Source organism: Narcine bancroftii, chromosome 1, assembly GCF_036971445.1.
Source record: "Narcine bancroftii isolate sNarBan1 chromosome 1, sNarBan1.hap1, whole genome shotgun sequence".
Lineage (NCBI taxonomy): Eukaryota > Metazoa > Chordata > Chondrichthyes > Torpediniformes > Narcinidae > Narcine > Narcine bancroftii.
The window spans coordinates 344,774,322-344,795,205 of NC_091469.1; the positions used below are offsets into that span (position 1 = coordinate 344,774,322).

The 20,884-nt window shown below is 38.8% G+C and overlaps 1 protein-coding gene and 1 long non-coding RNA gene across 3 annotated transcripts in view; one reads left to right on the forward strand and one right to left on the reverse strand.

Annotated features, from left to right (window-relative positions):
* Positions 1–20,884, reverse strand: part of LOC138749252 (cadherin-18-like) — an 800,124-nt gene that overhangs the window by 551,450 nt on the left and 227,790 nt on the right. The gene's annotated exons all lie outside the window — the stretch shown is intronic.
* The window catches only part of LOC138752451 (uncharacterized), a 41,963-nt gene that overhangs the window by 11,624 nt on the left and 9,455 nt on the right, over positions 1–20,884 (forward strand). For both annotated transcript variants that reach the window (XR_011350656.1, XR_011350662.1), the window contains exon 3: positions 13,375–13,547. This is a non-coding gene — a long non-coding RNA (uncharacterized lncRNA). The remainder of the gene's footprint in view (positions 1–13,374; positions 13,548–20,884) is intronic.

Below are 20,884 nucleotides of genomic sequence, written 5' to 3' on the forward strand. Positions count from 1 at the left end.
TTCTCCCCATTCTTCATCACAATCATCATTTAGGCTTCAATGATCCCCTCACTGCTGTTCCTGCAGCTTCCACTGCTGCCTCTACCTGCTCCTATTCCTACAACTCCCATCTCTGTTATTCTTACAACTTACATCACTACATAAGGAGTAAAACACAAAACTCTGTACACACCATGGTTGATATAAAAACACAATGCTGATGAAACTCTGCAGGTCAAACAGTGTTTTTTATAGAACAAAAGTAAAGATACATTTAATTCAGGCTTGAATCCTTCATCAAGGTATGATGAAGTGCCTTGATGAAGGGGTCAAGCCCAAATCATTGGTTATGTATCTTTATCTTTGCTCTGTAAAGTGCACTGCTTGACCTGCTGAGTTTCTCCAGCTTTGCATTTTTACAGTCCGTACATTTCCCACTACTGTTCGTATCGCCCCCACTTCGGTTTCTGTTTCTACTCAAGAACAGGAGCATGAATTGCTCCTGGTCCCGATGTTCATTCAGTCCTTCCACCTGATGACGTTAGTCCTTCTCACAAATCCAAACTGACACTGTATTAACCATGCCAAAACAGCTATTTAGAGATATGAGGCAAATTTCTTCAGAGTTGTCAATAAAAATCTAAAATTTGCAGATGAAGGTCTTAACACCTCAATAGGTATATTTAAAGTAAAAGGGTGGTGGTGATAATTGGTCCCATTAAAATTCAAGGCGGCCATCTTATTGTGGAGCCTCTGTAGACGGGTCGGATTTTGAATTAATACTTCTTATCCATCTTTATTATGGATGAAATCATGGAAGCCAAAATATATCAGCAACAATTGGCAATGTGCTGAACCATTTTCGAATGACGTTCGAGTTCTTAACAGCATTGGAGCATATCAAAGTGAAAAATTCCCAGGGTCGCATGAAGTGCATTCTTACACCTTGTGGGAATCAAGGATGAAATTGTGGATGCCCCTACTAAGATACTTACATTATCATTGACTTCAGGTGACGTGCTGGAAGACTGGAAGGAGGCTTAAAAAAAACAAGGACAAGACAGGCACTGCAGATAGTGGGCCTAAAAACAAGGACAAGACAGGCACTGCAGATAGTGGGCCTGATGTCCGTGGTTAGAACATTGCTGCTGGGGATTCACAAGGGCAGAATGCAGCAGCATTTGGATTGTCTGGGAAGGGTTGAAAGTGTCGGCATGGATTTGTGCATGACAAGGTGTTTTGAATAGGTGATCAAGAGGATTGATCACTGTATTTGTGGACTTTAGCTAAGAAAACCATGGATTGGTAGGTAAATTGGAACTAGGCCATGATATTAAAGCTTTAATTGAACCATTAACATCCATATGTATTAGAATTCAATGGAGTGACATGAAGCTGCCACCAAATAGGAGTTAGCTTCTTACACACTGACAGCTTTGCCAAGTTGCTCCCAAAACCCTATGCTGCTCAGATTTAACATTTCCCCTTCTACTTGTCTTTATCAAGTGTCAGTTTTAGTACTTGGGGAGCCTCAGAATGAATTCCTAAAAATTGTGGTCATTGAATACTCTTGCCCAATTTTGCGTAAGGTAGCTTTAGTGATTATCGCAGCACCACTTGTTGTCCAAATATTAGGCAATTCCTTATAATGTAGGAGGTCGACATTAATCACATATTTCTGAGAATGAATGAGTTTTGATTATTTTAATCAATGCTGGAGCAGGATGGTCATTGCACAGGGAGTAGAATGTTTCCACAGACATATGCTACGGCTGGATGAGAGTAAATTGAAAGCCTTTGATCAGATGGCAAACTGAGACAGCATTGGATGATGATGAACACATCTTCCAGCTTTAACTGTCTGAAATAATTAGAATTACAAAGCAAAACATGTACTGTGACTAGTCTTCAAATCTCCATTGCTTTGTTTTATTGGGCTAATCCAATCTCCATTCGATAACTAGACTCAGACTTTCACCTCACAAGTGACCTTGAAGAAACAACTTTGATCTTTTTCAAGGTCAGGTGATATTTGTAGATTAAAACTTCACCCTTCTAGTATCGATTCGCTAAAGTCTATGCAGTAGGCAACTCCCTTTCTGAGGGTTATTTCAAGACATTAATGTAATGGGATTTTTGGTGTTCAAAACAGTAATGCAATCAAACTTTGGAAATCAGTCAGACTAAAGAATTCATACAGGCAGCAAACCAAGTATTCAGCAAATAGTATATGTGGACTTTTTCATTGATCGTTGTTGATCTATCATTCTTCCTCACAGCAACAAACAGTAGAGCAGTAAACCTGCTGTTGCAGTAAATTTCAAGATTCCCTTAATCTGTTGACTGGTGGAGGTCTTAAAATGACTTTTAAAAAACTTATCAAGAGAAACTCTGAGACACAATGAAAATTTCACATAATTGCCTCAGCAGCTGTTGTGATAATTTCTGGAGAAAAAAAACATAGTCCAAAATGCTGCTCTTAGGGAACGAAACATGGAAATCTATGGGCACTGTGATTATAGTAAAAACACATGGTAAATGCTAGAGGAACTCAGCCGGTCCCACAGCATCCATAGGTGGTAAAGCTAAATCTCCTCTATCTCCGAGTGGCCACCCATTTCAATTCCTCATCCTTGTATGGATATCTGTCCAAGGTCTCATGCACTGCCAGACTGAAACCACCTGCAAAATTGGAGCAACAACACCTCATCTTTCGACTGGGCACCCTCCAACTGAATGGCATTAACATCAACTTTTTTGGTTTCCATTAAAAGCCTGCTCCCCATCTCCTTCCCCCTTTCTCCTTTCCTCTAGTTCTGTCTCTTCCTTTGCCCTTTCATACAGCCACTTCATTCCAGGATATATGTGGCTTTATTATACTGTACCTTCTGTGTAAAAGGCATGGACATGGAAGGGGGGCAGGTGGGGGGGGTCGTCCATTCCACTCCTGCCTTTTTTCTGGAAGCAAGGTAGTTACAATGCCAGATTGCCGTCTGTGTAAAATGTTCAATCCAGATGTGTTTGTGTATAATTTTTTTTTAGTGCATTTACAGGTAAGCATTTAAAACTTGGACAAAACATACAAGACAATAGGAAAAATCTTAATAATGCTGTCTCCTCTCTCCCAGCGGCCCTCTGCCTGCTCTTTCCCAGGAGTAGGGGGGTGGTGGGACCAGTGCAGGGACCGACAGCGGGCTGCCGGGAGACACCCGACAGCCCGGCACCAGCCCCCACACTGATCCCAACACCTTGCTCCCAGCTGTTTCCAGGTGTCTCTAGTCACCTTGTAAGCAAGCTGGTCTGTGGGTTTGTCCTCAGTTTGAACAGTCTGAAGCCCACTTGCTATTCTTGTCCCCCTCCATTTGGTGAAACAGTTATGGAAGCCTCACAGAAGTTGGGATCACCCAACTGCAAAATGCTAGCATTGCTGTGGGCCACTCATAGAGAGGGGTAAGGACAATCACAAAGTGTGGATGGGTCCAACACCACCCCAGCAAGGTATCATTCCCAATACATCACTGATTTGACATGACGTCTGCCAGAATAGGCTGCAATTATATAGCAGTTATATAGAGTTGATCAAGCTGACAGTGAGTAGTTCACTGACCAGCAGGCACTTAGGGCTTAGCTGATCTCAGATGAATATGCATGTTCCCATAAATGCAGAAGTCTGAGGTGAGCTGTAGATGAAATGGCTGAAGCTGGAGATGAAATGAGCTGGTGGTGAAATAGTGACACATCCTCTTCTAGACTCATCGTTTTGTTAGGTGGGTGAAGCTCCGATGTGTTGCTGGGAGAGCGAAGGGACAAAAATTGGTTTAATGTGGTGTTGAAGAGGGTAGATAAAGCCTTTAATCATCAGTTATTCATTAGATCATTTCCTCATCTTGATTATTAATTTGCCAGACATGACAATTCATTTCATGGCAAGAAATCCTTTTAACCAGCAAATACCAATAGTTTTCTTTTTGATTCTCCTTAATATTATTGTGTTTTATTGGCTGTTTAGCAGAGTGAATTTGATAGAAGTTCCATCAATTGTTTTTAAGAATAACATTTATCATTGCTATTTTACATGCTGAGGAGGATAACATTTTCTTGTTAGTTTTCCATCTGTCATGTTGATGTCTACTCAAATATTTCATATTTAGAAATATATTGAAATATTTTTGAATTCTCATCACTACTTGTATTCCACTTTAATTGTGTGTCATCGACAAGCATAAAAATAGTACATCTAAGTAGTGATTAGTTGAGCCCAAACACCAGTTCCTTTAATACTCCATTAGCCACAGCTCACGAACTTGAGAAGGACCCATTTATTCCTTCTTTGTTTTCTCTCAGTTAATCAACTCTTGGTCCACACTGACAATACATCCCCTCCCCCACCAGTTCCTCCTGCTCCAGCTTTCTTCAGCAACCTCTTCTGTGGGACCTTATCTGGAAGCTTCTGAAAATCCAGATGCAGCCCATGCACTGCTTTACTTTCAAAACCTTTACTAGCTATGAACTCAAAGAAACTCCAATAGATTATTCAAAGAACAACTGATTAAAATAGGTTTCATTTTTTGATTGTTTCCTTTATCCTGTGCCACAATGCCAGATGGATTCAATTTCTGACCAAATAGAATGCAGCTAATAAAAAGCAAATCTATAAACCGTAACTGCTCCCTTCAGTTTGGAGGATAGTGGATAGGTTTCATATGGAGCCATGAACAGCTTCACCTCTTCCTCCCTTCCCCCAAATGAGATACTAACCATATTCTGAACTTTTCAGCCATCTTCAACAATTGATTTAAAAAAAATTGAAGAGGTATGAGAGTTGATCCGAAGGATGCAAAGTGGATCCTCTCTACAGAAGCCCTGATAACATGAATGGGGTAACAAAATAAATGTTTGAGAGCACCAGCAGATACATTCTTGCCATACATATGAGTTTGTGTCCACAGATTCGCAGTCCCCCATACCACACAAAACAATGACACCGCATTAAGGTGGAATACAAGTAGAGATGAGAATTCAAAAATGCTTTACTTTATTGACAATGGGAAATATTTCATGGACAACAACATGGCAGATGGGGAAAAAAAAACATGATCTGAGGTTATCAACCTCATCATACAATGAATGTTATTTCTATGGAAAACTGTTGAAAGTCTCTTCCAACCCTTAGTTTTGTATCCACGTCTCCATCACTATACATTGCTGCATTCATTTTTATTTACACCATTGCCACCACAGTGGCACCTTGTCATCTGTACAAAAAAGAAAAGTATCTTGCTACAATTATTTTGAGGTGATAAATGAACCTGGTGTGGTGTACATAGTTTTGGGCTCCTTACCTAAAAGGGGATCTAATTTCTAAAGAGGGAAAACAGGGTTGTGATGAGAAATTCCATAACTCAAAGATGAACCTTTGGAATCTTCTCCCACAGTGTAATGGAAGCTCAGTCACTGATTTCATCAAGAAGTGAGAGCAAATGATGTTTGGATATTGCAGAAATCAAGCAGCATGATGTTGAGTTAGAAGATCAGCTATGATGTTGTAGGGCAGCGCAGTGTTGGGGGCTGAATTGCTTCTTCCTCTGTTCTTTTGCTGCTGACCATACCTCCTTATATAAGTGGGACAACTCGGTATAATAAGACCTAGGGGATTCCCTGAGCAAAATTCCCACTGATTTTCCTATTGACTTTCATTAAATTTCCAATAAGGTAGACTAGCATCGTGGAACTCAGCTTGTCGCACAGCGTCCATAGGAGATAAAGATCTATGGCTGACTTTTTGGGGAGTTTACACTGAACCAAACAAAGCCAGCATAATGCCAGGATAGTGTGTCATTTTACACAGTAAGCCGGCATTCCAGGAGCAAAAGAGGTGGGACATGAAACACAACAGCATCGGCGTCTAGTGCCGTATTTAATGGCATGCTAGATCCATATTCTTTTTCCCCCAAAAATGGCTCAAAAATATTCCCCTGGTCTTGTACGCAAAGTTGAAATTAGGGTTATCAGTGGGAGCAAGGAAGTGGGGTCAACGTGGGGTTGTCGGGTGACTCTCCCGGAGATCTGCTGTCAGTTTCCACCCTGGCCATTGTTGTGTTGAGAAAGTGTCAGGATCAAGAGAGACGAATCTGGACACAAGGGTTTGCAATCAAACACTACTGCTATTAACACACAATAATTAATAGAAGAGTTGGGAAAATCGTAGCAGGAACAATTTATAAAAGAGCACGGGAAAATATGCACACAATTTAATGACACATGCATATGCAATATATAAGAGTGTGGGAAAATCTACTGCAAGTATTGATCTATAGCAGTGGATTTCAAACTTTTTCTTTCCACTCACATATCACCTTGCTAATCACCACTATCTATCATTGGGGGCTGGTGGCAGGCTGTCGAGGTGGGGGGGTGGGGCCGTGGGCGGTGCAGGACAGTGGGTTTCAGATGCTTTAAACTGAGGACAAACTCACAGACCAGCTTGCTCACAGCACAAGGTGACTTGAGACACTTGTGGTCAGCTGAGAACACAGCAGTGGGATCAGTGTGGGGCTGGTCTTTTATCACATTGCCACTTTCTAACATTAATCTCCTTTCCCTTAATGTTTGAAGGTCTGTCAGTGAATCTCTTGAATACATTCAATATCCTTGCATCACACCCTCCTTCTGTATAGTTCTAGACTCAGTGCCCTTTGATACATACTTTTTATCTTATTTCTGATCATCAAAGTTTTCCATCTACAGTATTTGCTTCACAGGATTGATTGGACTAAATAAAGGATGCTGAACATCCAAGGAATCACAGTGTATTGAAAGGACAGGGAAGTAGAGGAAATGGTGTGGTTCTGCGGGCAAGCAACAATACTAAATAATTGGAAACAAGGGATTTAGGATCAGAAGGGGTAGGGTCCTTATGGGTTGAGTTAAGGAATGCTTAAGGTATAAGGATACTAACAGCACTTATATACAAACAGCATCCGGAATATGGATTACAAAATACAACTGGAAATAGATAAGGCATGTCAGAAGGACAGTGTTAAGATAATCATAGGGGATTTTAAAGTACAAGTAGATGGGAAAGTCAGTTCAGCATGGGATCTTAGGAGAGAGTTTGTTGAATGCCTATGGGAAAGGTTTTTGGAACAGGGCATTGGCTGTTCTGGATTGGGGGCTGTGTAATGAACCAGAGTTGATTAGAGAACTTAAGGTAAAGGAACACTTGGGAGGCAGTGATCACAATATGATTAAGTTCACTGAAATTTGAAAAAGACAGACTAAAGCCCGATGTGGAGTAAAGGAAATTACAGTCACATGAGAGAGGAACTGGCCAAAGTTAATTAATTGGAAAAACACCCTAATGGGAAAAACAATGGATCAGCAATGGCTGGAGTTTCTGTGTGAAATGAGGAAAGCGCAGGACAGGCACATATCAAAAAGGAAGAAAGTTGTGAATGGGAAAATGAGACAATTGTGGCTGAAGAGGAAAGTTAAAACAACGTAAAAGCAAAAGAGAGGGCAGACAAGAAAGCAAAAAAAGTGAAAAGATCGAGGACTGGGGAACTTTCACAAACTTGGAGAACTCTACTAAGAAAGTGATTAGGAGAGGATGATAGCAAGAAATATCAAAGAACTAAAACATTTTAAAATATATAAAGATTAAAAGAGTGTCCATATAGAAAGAGGACCAATAGAAAATTAGACTGGAGATGGCAGAGGGACTGAATGAATATTTTGGACCTGTCTTCACTGTGGAAGAAATTAGTAGCAGACCAGACTCTCTTGGAAGAAAAGTGAATGCAGTCAAGAATGTGAGAGAGAAGGTACTTGGGAAGCTAAATGGTTTAAGAATAGATAAGTCTGCCAGACCAGATGGAATGCACCTTAGGGTTTTGAAAAATGTAGCTGTAGAGATTGTGAAGGCATTGATAATGATCCTCTGGGAATCAATTGGGTCTGGCATGGTTAGGTGGACTGGACAATTGCGAATGTCACTCCACTATTTCAGAAGGGAGAGAGGCAGCAGAAAGGAAATTATAGATCTAATAGCCTGACATCAGTAGTTGGGAACTGTTGAAGTCTATTGTCAAGGATGAGGTTACGGATCTGGAGGTGCATTAAAAGATCGGCCCAAGTTAGCATGGTGTTCTTAAAGGAAAATCATGCCAACAAACCCACTGCAATTTTTTGAAGAGATCAAAAGTTGGATAGACAGGGGAGATGTAGTGAACGTTGTGTATTTCAATGTTCAAAAGTGCCACATGTAAGGCCTGCCAAACAAGATGAGAGCCCATGGAATTACAAGAAAGATACTAGCATGGGTAGAGCATTGGATGATCAGCAGGAAACAGAAATTAGCAATAAAGAGATCATATTCTGGTTGGCTATCGATTACCAGTGGTGTTCCGCATGGGTCATGGCTGATTCTTTTTATATTGCAAATAAATGATTTGGATTATGGAATAGTTGGCTTTGTGTCTAAATTTGCAGATGATACCAAAATAGGTGGTAAGAGAGGTAATACTGAGGACACTGAAAGGTCACAGAAAGATTTGAACAGATTAGAAGTACGGCCAAAGAGGTGGCAGTTGAAATACAATGTAGGAAAATGTAGGGTCTAACACTGGTAAAAGAAATAGACAGGCAGGCTATTATTTAGATGGCAGAAAATTCAAAATTCTGTGGTGCAAAGGGACTTGGGTGTCCTCGAACAGGATACCCTAAAGGTTAGCTCCAAGTTGAGTTGGTGGTGAAGGTGGCGAATGCCATGTTAGCATTCATTTCTAGAGAAATAAAAAAAGGAGCAGTGATGTGATGTTGAGACTCTATAAATCACTGGAGTACTCTGTAGTGTTTTGGGTGCTTTATTTGAGGGGGGAAAAACATGTTGGCATTGGAGAGAGTTCAGAGAAGATTTATTAGAATTATTGCAGGACTGAAAGGGTTAACATGTGAGGAAAGACTGTCAGCTCTAGGACTGAACTCTGGAGTACAGAAGGATGAGGGGTGACCTCATGGAGCCATTTGAATGCTGAAAGGCCTGGACAGAGTAAATGTGGAAAGGATGTTTCCAATGGTATGGGATTCTTGGACAAGAGCACATAACTTCAGGATAAAAGGATGCAAATTTAAAACATATATGCAGAAAAATATCTAGTCAGAGGGTCGTGAGTCTGTGGAACTTGTTGTCACAGGAAACTATGGAAGCAAGTTTGTTGACTGCATTTAAGTCAGAGGTTGACAGGTATTTGATCAGTCAGGGCATCAAGGATTATGGGGAGAAAGCTGGGTGTGGGCTGAGTGGGTAGATGAACCAGCTCATGATTAGAATGGTGGAGCAGAGTCGATAGATCAATTGCCCCTCTTCTGCTCCTATATCTTGTGATGTTTTGAAATAAGCAAAAGGTGTTGCTTACATACATAATTTATGATGGTAAGTCTATTACAAGTGGACAGCCTCAAGTTCATATTACTCCTGTCCAAAAGTTCCCTGTCTTGAATTTAGTCTTACCTAACTGTATTAATTGGTCTAATAATTATAGTCCCTTACTTTATGGAGCTGACCTATATTGTCTTACATCCATTTTCACAATTGTCCAATTCAGAAATGCAACAAAAGCCACTTGGATAACTTGTGCATTTCTTGAATTGCTCCAAAGGTGAATTGAAAATTTATATAGTTAAATAAGGCTTGATATGAAATTTTATATCACATCTGGTGAACATTTATTGACTTCAGAAAACAAACAATTTGAGCATATGGCAAACTACTTCCCAACATCATCTGTTCTATTTTTGACCTTATCTCCAAAAGCAGTGCCCCTTCCAATTGGTCAGGTAGGAAGAGAGGTTGTGGTTGTTGTGGGATGAATTGATTCAAATATCCACCAAAATGCAATTTCTATTAAGTTAGCACAATTCCTTGGATTATCCACAAAATGTTCTCTTTACTTTTATGGGAGAGGCAAGTACAGTTATAGCATAGCTTTTAAATTGTTATGGCCAACTCAAACAACATCTTTTCAAAATAGAATAAAGATCAGGATATCAGATGTTGTAAGGAAAACTCTTTATTTAACTAACTGTGTGATTTAGGGCCAAACCGTAAGTTTACCTATGCACTTAAAATCACAATAGAGCTAAGCTGGTATGTAAAGGGAAATCAAAGTGCAAGGAGTTCACAACATCATCAAGGTAGGCTCTAACCTGACCACTCATCTCGTGTTTGAGCACCAATGATCATTAGGGTGTCAAACCTGATGGTATAATGTGGAACAGCTTTCCACCATTTTCTCCAAGTGATTGCTAAGCACTTAAAGCATTCACTTGAACAATTTATTATGAAGCACTCTAAAAATATGCAATCTGCAGTTTGACTATTAACTTATTCAAGGTAGATGGTGCTGGAGATCATTTTCAGGTGAAATTGTACCAGGTGCAAAATTGGACTGGGCACTCAGCAGGCCAATCGCAATTGTGTTCCTGATGCTTTTCCTTGTCATCAACAAATAACATTTTCATTAACAATGTCTATTTTGACCCATTTTGACATACATTGGAAAAAAAGCTTAGTATTTTCACTACGATTGATCAGTCTTCATTTAACTGTGAACACTTTGTACTGAAGATCTGAAGTTTGGGTCTTTTAACGCTGCCTTGTTTCAGTATATCAGAAATGAATGCAATCCAATTTCTAGGTAATGATGTGCATTGGTTTGTTTGGGATGCTCTCTATGCTCTGGATTGGGTCCAGTTATTCTTGCTTTCACTATTTGCTCAATGCAAAGTGGCATTGACATTGATGTGACTCTTGTCCTTTTCCTTGTGTCCTTTTATTTGACATATTCTGACACTTCAAGGAGAGAATTCCAACTTTTGTTTCCTAAAAGATCTGCATGCCACTATCATCTCTTTTAATCATAGCAGACTTTGGATCATCCTAGTCTCTGACTATGCTCAGATACATCTTGAATTCCATTGTCAACTATATAGGGCTGACCACCAGGCATTATCAGTAATCTGCATGTATTCTATCCCTTGCCTCCTCGCATGCATGAACATACACACACTTTCCAGTATTCACTCTCTTTACCAAGAATTCCAGGTGCATTTAAACAAAATTCCAACTTCTTCAAGTTTCCAGTTTTCCAGAGAGCCCAGGGCATTGCAGATTGCATGCACATTCCTTCGTAGATGTAAATTAGCCAAAGCTCCAATTTGAACATCGAATGGTGAAGTAGCACAATAACTTCTTGGTGATTGAGACTCCAGTCTACGAATATTATAGGTGTGCATCAATGCCATACAAAACCACAACCTGCTTATGTTTTAGTTAGCTCCTTTGGTGAATGCAATTGTGGCTTGTGTAATGAAAAGAAACAAGAATGTCTGCAGATGCTGTGATTGTAGTTAATACCCCAAAGTGTTGGAGAAACTCAGCAGGTTTCCCAGTGTTCACAGGAGGCAAAGATATATAACCAACATTTCGGGGATGAGCTCTTTATTAAGGTATACTAAAGATATAACTATTTTGGGCAGACCCTGTAATGGAAGATTTAAATTGTGTTTTTTACTTTTGCAGCCTTTGCTTCTGCAGGGCTGAGAACCTGGTTGTTTTTAGAATCAGCAGACATAAGCTAAATTCCACCGAGGGGCCAGAGATACTGTTATCTGACGAAAGGACATCTGTGTACCAAGAACATTTAATCTTCCTGCTTGTTTTGGTTACAGACTGTCAGAGGCCTAGCCTTGATGCAAAATAAACCATTGTATTCAAAGTGATAAGCTGAAAATTATGTTATTCGATAGAAGCCTAGCATGCTAGCTTGCTCGCTTATCTTTCTTGCTGTGCTGGGAATAGGTGCTTGGGTAAGCAGTTTTTGGGTAATATAAGCCATGGTCCCGCTGCTGAAGTTTGAGACTCTCTGAGAGATGGCAACATCTCTCAGCAAGAAGAACTTGCTGAGAGTCCAGCTAACATCCTGGTCGGGGGAGGTGGAGAAGCTGCTACCGGCGCCCTGACAACCTACTACAAGTGTGCAGTCGTTGCCTCGCTTCGGCAGTTGGGACCAGTCCAGGCGTAGATAAGTATAGTTGGGAAGGGCTAGCATATTGTAGTTGGAAATCAGCTTTTGAATTTGTAATAAACATTTGTATAAACTGAACTGCTCTCGGTGTGTGTGTCTATTTCCTTTCGGTAGCTCAAACACTGTGACCAATCTAAAACGAACAAAGTGAGAGGTAGAAGTTTACCCAAGACAGACCCGAAATGTTGTCAATATATTTTTGGCTCCTATGAATGCTGCGGGACCTTCAGAGGTTCTCCAGCACTTTTGGGTGCTTATGCAATGAAAAGTTTAATTAACTAAGAGGTCAATTAAAATGCATTATCTCAAAAGATCAATGCATTCTTGGCACTGTGCCTTCAGCTACCAAGAAAAAAAACCTATGCTCTAGAATACTCCTGTCAAACCATTCAGCTTTAAAAAAAAATCTTGCTGAGAATGTTCCATAAACCCTACCTCTATGACGAACATTTAGATTATGGACTGTAATAAATGGTTCAGTGCCATTATTTTGTTTTTAAAAATAAAATCTGAAACATCTTACAAGGTTTTTATATGTGGCAGGAGGTAGTTGATGATGTTCGGGCATCATACACACTACTCAAGTTTATTTTTCCCAAAATGTTGGTCTAATCCATCTGAACTACACAAGGTTTATCTATTGTGAAAATCAATACACCTTCGAGTGATGGCAATGGAAACAAAATAGCATCTCATCAGCCGAATGCATGTATTTCTATGGCCATATGTGTTTTATAATTTTACCAGCAAATTTGTAATGAATATAATAAGGAACATTTTCATTGTAAAATAGAAATACTCCTGACAGCTAATGTAAACATGGAGGTTGATTTTAAGAAACTGTCATCAATTTTACATGCTAGCAGTCTTGCTACAGATGACATAATTGCTTTACTATATGACTTCAGCTGGAAATGTGACACGACTAAGGACATGATTTACAAACTGAGAGAAACCCTCAGTTTGAACCCAGAAATAGATTAAATCTGCCAATAATAGCATTTCAGTTGCTCTTGCTTCATCTTGAACTTTTGTCCAACAACAATTTACCCCAGAGAGCTCTTCCATTTCCTTCAAACTCTCCTACAATGAATGAATTGAAAATCTACTCTGTCCAATGCACTTCAAACCATGTTTTAGTATAGTGGCACCATGAATCCTGCAATTAAGCACTAAAATAAATGATTTGTTCATTCTTATTTTCCTGTTCGTTGAAACTCATTGAATTCAGGGTGTTAACCTTGTTTGCTCATTGCCAAGGTGATAATATTGTCACAGCCACACACTGACTGACGTATGATTTTCATAGGCCCGGTCACCACCGGAGGCAACACCCAGGAGTTCAAACGTGCCTAAGCGGGCAAACGAGGCGAGAGCAGGGAGTGCCTCACGGTCACGTGCAGGAAGCAGCAAATGCAAATGGAATAATGAGAGTGAGACTGAAAAAAATTGAATCATATTGGATGAAGAAGACACAACATGGTTTGTTAAGCTTAATAGCATTTGACCCTTTATTTGTCCAACAAGTTTTAGCAGTCGCTACAATATTTCCAAAAGCATATAATTGGTGTTAGACTTTCTGAAATCCTCGAGGTGCAAAATAAATCTTTACATGTGCTAGTGCAACTAACTGAAGGTCTGTGTAGAGTAAATTGCTGCAAATCTACTGATTCTGGGATCAATGATCTTTCTCCACTAAAGAATCAATACCAATGGATGGATTTTTGCTAATGTTTTATAAAAGAATGACAGCTTACAGGCTGATAATTCAGATGCCAGACTACCGTCTTCAAGGAGCGGCTGGTGGTTCAACTATTAGTTGCCAGTGAAACACACAATTGTTCATTATTACAATAAGACACCACTTTTGAGATCTGGGACTTTGGATCAAAAACCATTTCAATGGATAGACAATAGCCAGAAGGAAGATCTGTCCATGCCCTTTTCAAGCACAATTCAAATAATTGGCTCTATTCTGGGTAAAACTGATGGATAAAGACCTGGCCTAAATTCTAAACAAACCAATCCCAGAAACTCTTGACATGGTCAGCTATTTACAATTTGAGCAGATAGATTGCTTATGTTGCTTTAGTCTTACTATTTCAATAAATGAGTCAGAAAAATATCCCTCCCTCCATTTAGGCTTCTGCAACACTGTAGAATCTGCATTTATGGACATTATAAGACATATAGCCTGTTCAACTGAGGCGGTATCATTTCTAATTATATTAATCCAATTTTCAAAAGCTTCAAGTCAGAAACTGGCCAGTTTATCAGAATACTAGCTATGCAATACAAAGATTAATTGCAGCAATGCTAGCTTCACTCTAGCTAATCTAATTCACCTTCAGTAAAGGCCTAAACTGTAATTCTCTTGATTTGCAATACCTTCATCTCATGACACACCGTGTGCCTTGATTCATGAGGCCACCAAGCAACACAGCTGTTCAGCTTAATACTGGTTTCAATTCTTTGCAGCATTCTCTTCTGGTGTATGGTGGTGACTGTCTGAAAAGAGGTGCTGGCTAACTTTCCTGCACGTTATGAAATGAACTTGTAGCACAAGAGTAGCATTCAGAAGTACTCCTTTAAAATTCCAATAACTGTAGAAGTGGCAGATACTTTACAACAGAGAATAATGACTCAATCACAAAGGTCACATTTACATGTTTGTTTTCCATTCAGGCATTCCACATTACAGAATGGAGTTCCACCGGGAAATGAGAAAGAGCACTGTTGAATATTTTATCAAGTTGCACTTGTGGTCAGGGTCAATGAATAATCGTACTACATAAATAGGAAGACCCAAAGGATGGTTTCTTCAGCCAATGTCACAAACTGATAAATAAGCAGCCTGGAGGAAGGATACAATCTAAAATCATAATGTAAAGAAACATCAACCTATAATTACATCAATAATTTCCAAACGTAGATACAACACTTGGTAATTAAAGTAAACCTAATTTTTCAAGATCTCATTTAGGAAATAAACAGAAGCAATTAGTTGTGACTTCATCAATCATTGGACTATTGTTACTGCAAGGCACCAGTTTACAAGGAAAATGTTGCATGCCTCTGATTTATGATGTGTATGACAGAACCAAGAGACTAACTGAACTTCATTAGTTTATTTCAGAGAGCAACACAAAACATCTTAATTCATGTGTTTATTTGTTTGATTTTTTTTGACATAAGTCAGAGACAGTTTAAAATTTATCTGGTCTAATGTTAATTCATGTGTTTATTTGTTTGATATTTTTTGACATAAGTCAGAGACAGTTTAAAATTTATCTGGTCTTATTTGTAAACATATTGTAATTTTACTCTGAAGTTCTCTCCTCTTTGTATCTTCCTAACAAAATTATAATCATTATTAAAAATGTATGCTTATAATTCACTTGAAGTATTACACAGGAAATATTTCTGAGCATGTATAGAACATCACTGTGTATAGTTTCAAATGAAATACTGAGTAATCAAATAGCAAAAAAAGTTTTAATTTTCTTCACCATGGAGTCTTAACTAATACAATGTTGCTATGGATGTGACGGGAGGTGAGGATCTGGATGTAATAGCTATAGTACTCAGAAAACTTGAACGTCTAAAGATAGACAAATCCTACGGTCCTGATGGAATGCATCCTGGACATGGCAAAAATTATAGTTGAGGCTTTGGTGATAATTACCAAAATTCTGTGGGCAGGTCCTGGTGGATTAGAAGATGGCAAATGCTATGCCACTATTCAAAAAAAAAAGATGTAGGCAAAAGGCAGTGAACTAAAGACCGGTTAATGTCTGTAGTTGGGAAAAATGTTTGAAGCTATCATTAAAGAAGAAATAGTGAGGTATCTGGAGTGAAATGAATCCATCTCAGACATAACATGGATTCAGCAACAGCAGGTCCTGTTTGACAAATTTACTGGTGCTCTTTGAGGATATAATGAGCGCAGTAGATGGAGAGGAGCAGATCGATGTTATTTACCTAGATTTCTGGAAGGCACTCAACAAGGTGCCACATAAAAAGACTTTTACAGAAGTTGAGGGTGATGTATTAGCATGGATAGAGGATTGGTTAAGCTATAGAAAACAGAGTTGAGGTGCAGGAGTGTTTTTTTTCTGGTTGGCAATCATTGGTGAGTGGCCTGCCAGAGGGGTCAGTGCTTAGTTCTCAACTGTTCAAGATATACATAAATAATCTGGAAAAGGGAACAGAGTGAAGTGTAGCTAGTTTGCTTATGGCATTAATTTGACTGGAAAAGCAAATTACCCAGAGGAAAAGAAAGTCTGCAGAGTGATATAGATAGGTTAAATGAGTGGGCAAGAGTCTGGCAGATGGAGTACAATGTTGGTAAATGTGAGGTTATCTACTTTGGAAGGAAAAATAGAGATGATCGGAGAATTAGTTAAATGGCAAGTGATTGGAGCAGGCTGCCATGCAGAAGGACTTGGAGTGCATGTGTATGAATTGTAAAAGTTGCAACAGGCTTACAAGGCGGCAAATGGAATGTTGACTATTGCTAGATGGATTGAATTTAGGAGCTGGAGTTTATGCTGCAACTGTACAAGGTACTACTGAGGCCGTGTCTGGAGTACAACATGTAGTTCAGGTCTCCATACTTGAGGAAGGATGTACTGGCTTTAGAGGTGGTGCAGAGGAGATTCACCAGGCTGATTCCATTGATGAGCGTACTAGCCTATGAGAAGTGATTGAATCATCCGGAACTGAAGTATGAGAGCAGATCTTATAGAAAATTATGAAAGGCGTAATAGAGTTAGGTTAAGTTGCCAAAATGTCTTTCAATAATGCTCTTCATTTTTCTTAATTCATTTAATTATTTAGTGCTTTCTTCAGAATAGCAGGCCATTTTCTCCTACCTCACATGATAAAGAGAAAAATAATAACAGTGAGAAAATCTTTGTCCCTGATGAGAAAATAACTTTAAAAAATTTTAATTGTATGCCTGATTGAAACATTAAGTAGGAAAATAGAGGTCACTTGCATGGATTTAAATATATTTGACCGGTACATGGAGAAAAGCTTCAGAAGGATTTGGGCCAAATTCAGGATTATGGGACAAGTTTACAGAGTCAATGGATGGATGTTGAGCCAAAGGGCCTGTTTCCATGCTGTACTACTCTATGACTCTGTAATAGCTGCAGGAAGGACTATAGCATAATTGGAGATCAAGGCCAATGTAAATGACCAATATTTGATCTGGAATGCATTGCTTAGAATGTGATGAATGCAGATTCAGCAAGATTAGAGACTCTGATATCTCAGTGGTTAGAGCACTGGCTTTGTAAACCAGGAGTCGTGAGTTTGATCCTCATTTCTGTGAAGGCAGCTGGTCAAAGTGACAAAACTCTGACTTCCTTATGGTAGACAAAGTTAAAGAATTTCATGCATGTTACATTCTAAATACAGTATTACACTCCAATAATGGAACCTTTACCTTTTCTTTATTGTCTTGTATGTAATACACAAAATGAGTCAATTCTTTTTGCTGTCAAAGGACATCAGGAGCCACCACTCATCTGATGCCGCACTAATAAAAGAAGCGAAAGAGCGTCCCTTCCGAGACAGCGAGTGTCTGTGGTTTCACTTTCTGAGACCCCATAACCTCTGCAGTTTGTTCCAATGGTGAACCCAAACTCCAAGCTTCAAAAATGACCAGGAAGCGGTGTACTGCACAGGCTATTAAAACATTCAGGGCAAAATCAGCGTAAAAGTAGGGGAGGAGGACCCCACAGAGGAGTGCAGTATCCTCACTCCCTGCCCTCCCGGTTCCACACCAATCGTAATGCTGCCTTTTTTTTCCCCTATATAGACTTAGATAAATATTTCAAGAATTAAAAAAAAAACAAGGTTAGAGGGGAGAGTGGGGAATAAAAACTGACTACTTTTCACCAAAAGCTGGTACAATTCAATTTATTGCCTTTCAGGAGTTTGTCAAACTTGTGAAGGTCAATGATGATGTCAGATGCTTAAGATCATATTCCTTTAAAGAAAATGTTTCTTATTTAGAGAATTTTTTGCAGAATTGCAACATGGAAGAGACTAAGAAACTCACTAATCATTTGCAGTATCAAAGCAAATTAAATTTAATTTGGTGGAGAATATAAGTAAGAGAATACATTAGTGGTAATATTTAATGTCTTTTAAACATTTGCCAATAACATTTTAACAATGCCATTTTATGTTTCTGAAATAAACTCATATACATTGGCAAAATGATTCAATTTCCAGAAAAAAATAACAATCTTTTGAAAATTTAGTGGCATGGTCCAATCACACACACACACACACACAACACACACACACACACACACACACACACACACACACACACACACACACACACACACACACACACACACACACACACACATCTCCACGTAAATAAGGTAAAGGAAATTATCAGGGTAAGGTGCAGAAACCATAGCTGTGTCCACAATAAAGGCACTGAAGTGGAAAGAATAGTTACCGTCTAATTCTTAGAAATAAATGTCTCAAATGACCTGGCCTGGAACAAGCATGTTGATGAAATGGTAAAGGCAGCGCACCAACACCTCTACTTTCAGAGAAGATTAAGGAAATTCAGCATGTACCTCTTAAGGAAAAGCTAATTTACTGTTTGAAAAAATTTAAGCATTTAGAATAATGATGGTAAAACATCCATGTTGCGTTACTTGGATGGATGCAACTGTGTTTCACTGAACATTAAACTATTGGGAGGCATTATGGTGCAAGACAATTATTTTCATAAACAAAAGAATGGGAGAAGAACTATTACCTACATTTCAGAGTACAGTAAAATCATGATGGATGGGCTGATTTTATTAGTAAAATAAAGATAAAGCCAGACTCAAGTTTGATTGAATTTTGTTCTATAAAATCAAACAGAGCAATAAGTTAGTATGATGGGAAGAAACTACTAAGTCTAAATTTGATTGCAGTTGTATTAGTGGAATACAGAGAAGCAGGGTTCAGGATTTGAAATGGTTTTACATTGTTTTTAATTCATTAGGATGTTTTTAAAAAAAAAGTTTTTGAAGGAAATAGCTGGGGCATTCACAGTAAACAATTTTGTAATGGTGAAGTAGTAAAATGGAATCGAAAATGGCTGGACCGGAGGATCCAGACTGTGGTGGTGGAGCCCTGTGACTAGTGTGTGCCTCAGGGATCAGTGCTGAGACCATTGATTGTCATCATCTATATCAATGATCTGGATCATAATGTGGTAAATTGGATCAGAAAGTTTGCAGATGTCACTAAGTTTGGAGGGATTGTGGACTGAGAAGAAAGTTTACAAACCAGCTGGAAAAATTGGCTGGAAAAATGGCAGATGGAATTCAATGCAGACAAGTGTGAGGTGCTACATTTTTTAAGGACAAACCAATAAAGGACATGCACAGTAAATGGTAGGGAACTGAAGCATGCAGTACAATAACGATTCTCAACCTTTTTTGACCTTGGCCCCAGTTTAATTTTTCAAAAATCCTAGGCCCCACCATTAGCGGAAAAAAATATATATATTCAAAAGGAGTTTTAGTTAACTCAAGTGTATTTCAATCCAATTAAGGTCGGGAATACACTACCATCTCAAAAACAATCAAAACACACATTCAACAATTGTCGTCACTTCAGTGGGAACCTGGCCCCTGATGCACTGCAGATTTTTTTGATTCGAGGGACTAATCTTGTTAGTTTCAACCTTAAATCTCCATGTTTAGAAATTTCCAGTTGGGTTCTCTTAGCTTGTAGCAAATCAGTAACAGCACTGAAGCCACATTCTACTCAATATGACAACAGAAAATGTATCAATAGTTCCCTTGCTAAAGTAGTCAAGTGTGGGCATTTCTTTTCAATTTCATTAGACAACCACATCATGATCATGGCTCCTTTCACTGTGAACAGAGTTTTCACAGATTCATCATGTGGCAACTCAGATAACTCATCTTGGTATTTCACTGGTACTTCAAATAAGTCTACCAGCAATGGCTGAGTAACAGATTAATACAACAGTGCAAATTCCTCAAAAAGACTAATTAATATTTTATTATGTCTTAGAACTGAAAAATGTAATAAAAGTAATGATTGAATTAAAGGATGAATACCAACTCTTATAAAAAACACTAGCACAGTTTCTGACAATTTTTCTCACAGAGAGTGCATCAAAACTGCGCTAGCCTCGTGCTTTATGTTCTGGGGTCCCTATTTTTTCTGATTTTGGTGTCCCCCTTAGGCAGGACATGGGGCGGAACCCCCCCCCCCCCACAATTTATACGCTATTGTACAAAGATACATTCAGATACAGGTCTCACTCACTACTGAACTGAAAAAGTAAAGGGGTATGGATGGAGACATGTTTGTTGAGATAATTTAGAATCCTCATCGCCAATGAGATAATTTGGAATGGATGATAATAAGACCAGTCAGAAAAAAAATATAATTATAATGTTAACGAAGTATAACAACAGTTAAAATAAGAGAAACAACAGAAAAACATCAGAAGAACAAAAGTAGATGTTCTGAAAATAAAACAAAAGTGATTTTACTTGAAAGTTACCACAGTTATGTGGTACTGACAGTGTTGCCAAGTTACATCCTTCATTCCAACATAACGAGTTTATTTTTTCCAAACCAACTTTTTAATTATTTCACAAAATATTCCTACGCCCCATTAAAATATTCTTAAGCCCCACACACCACCAAAATATTCCATGCCCCACCGATGGGGTGAACACCCCACCTTGAGAATCTACTGAGTAGAACAAATGGATCTGGAAATACAGATATAGAATTCCTTGAAAGTGGTG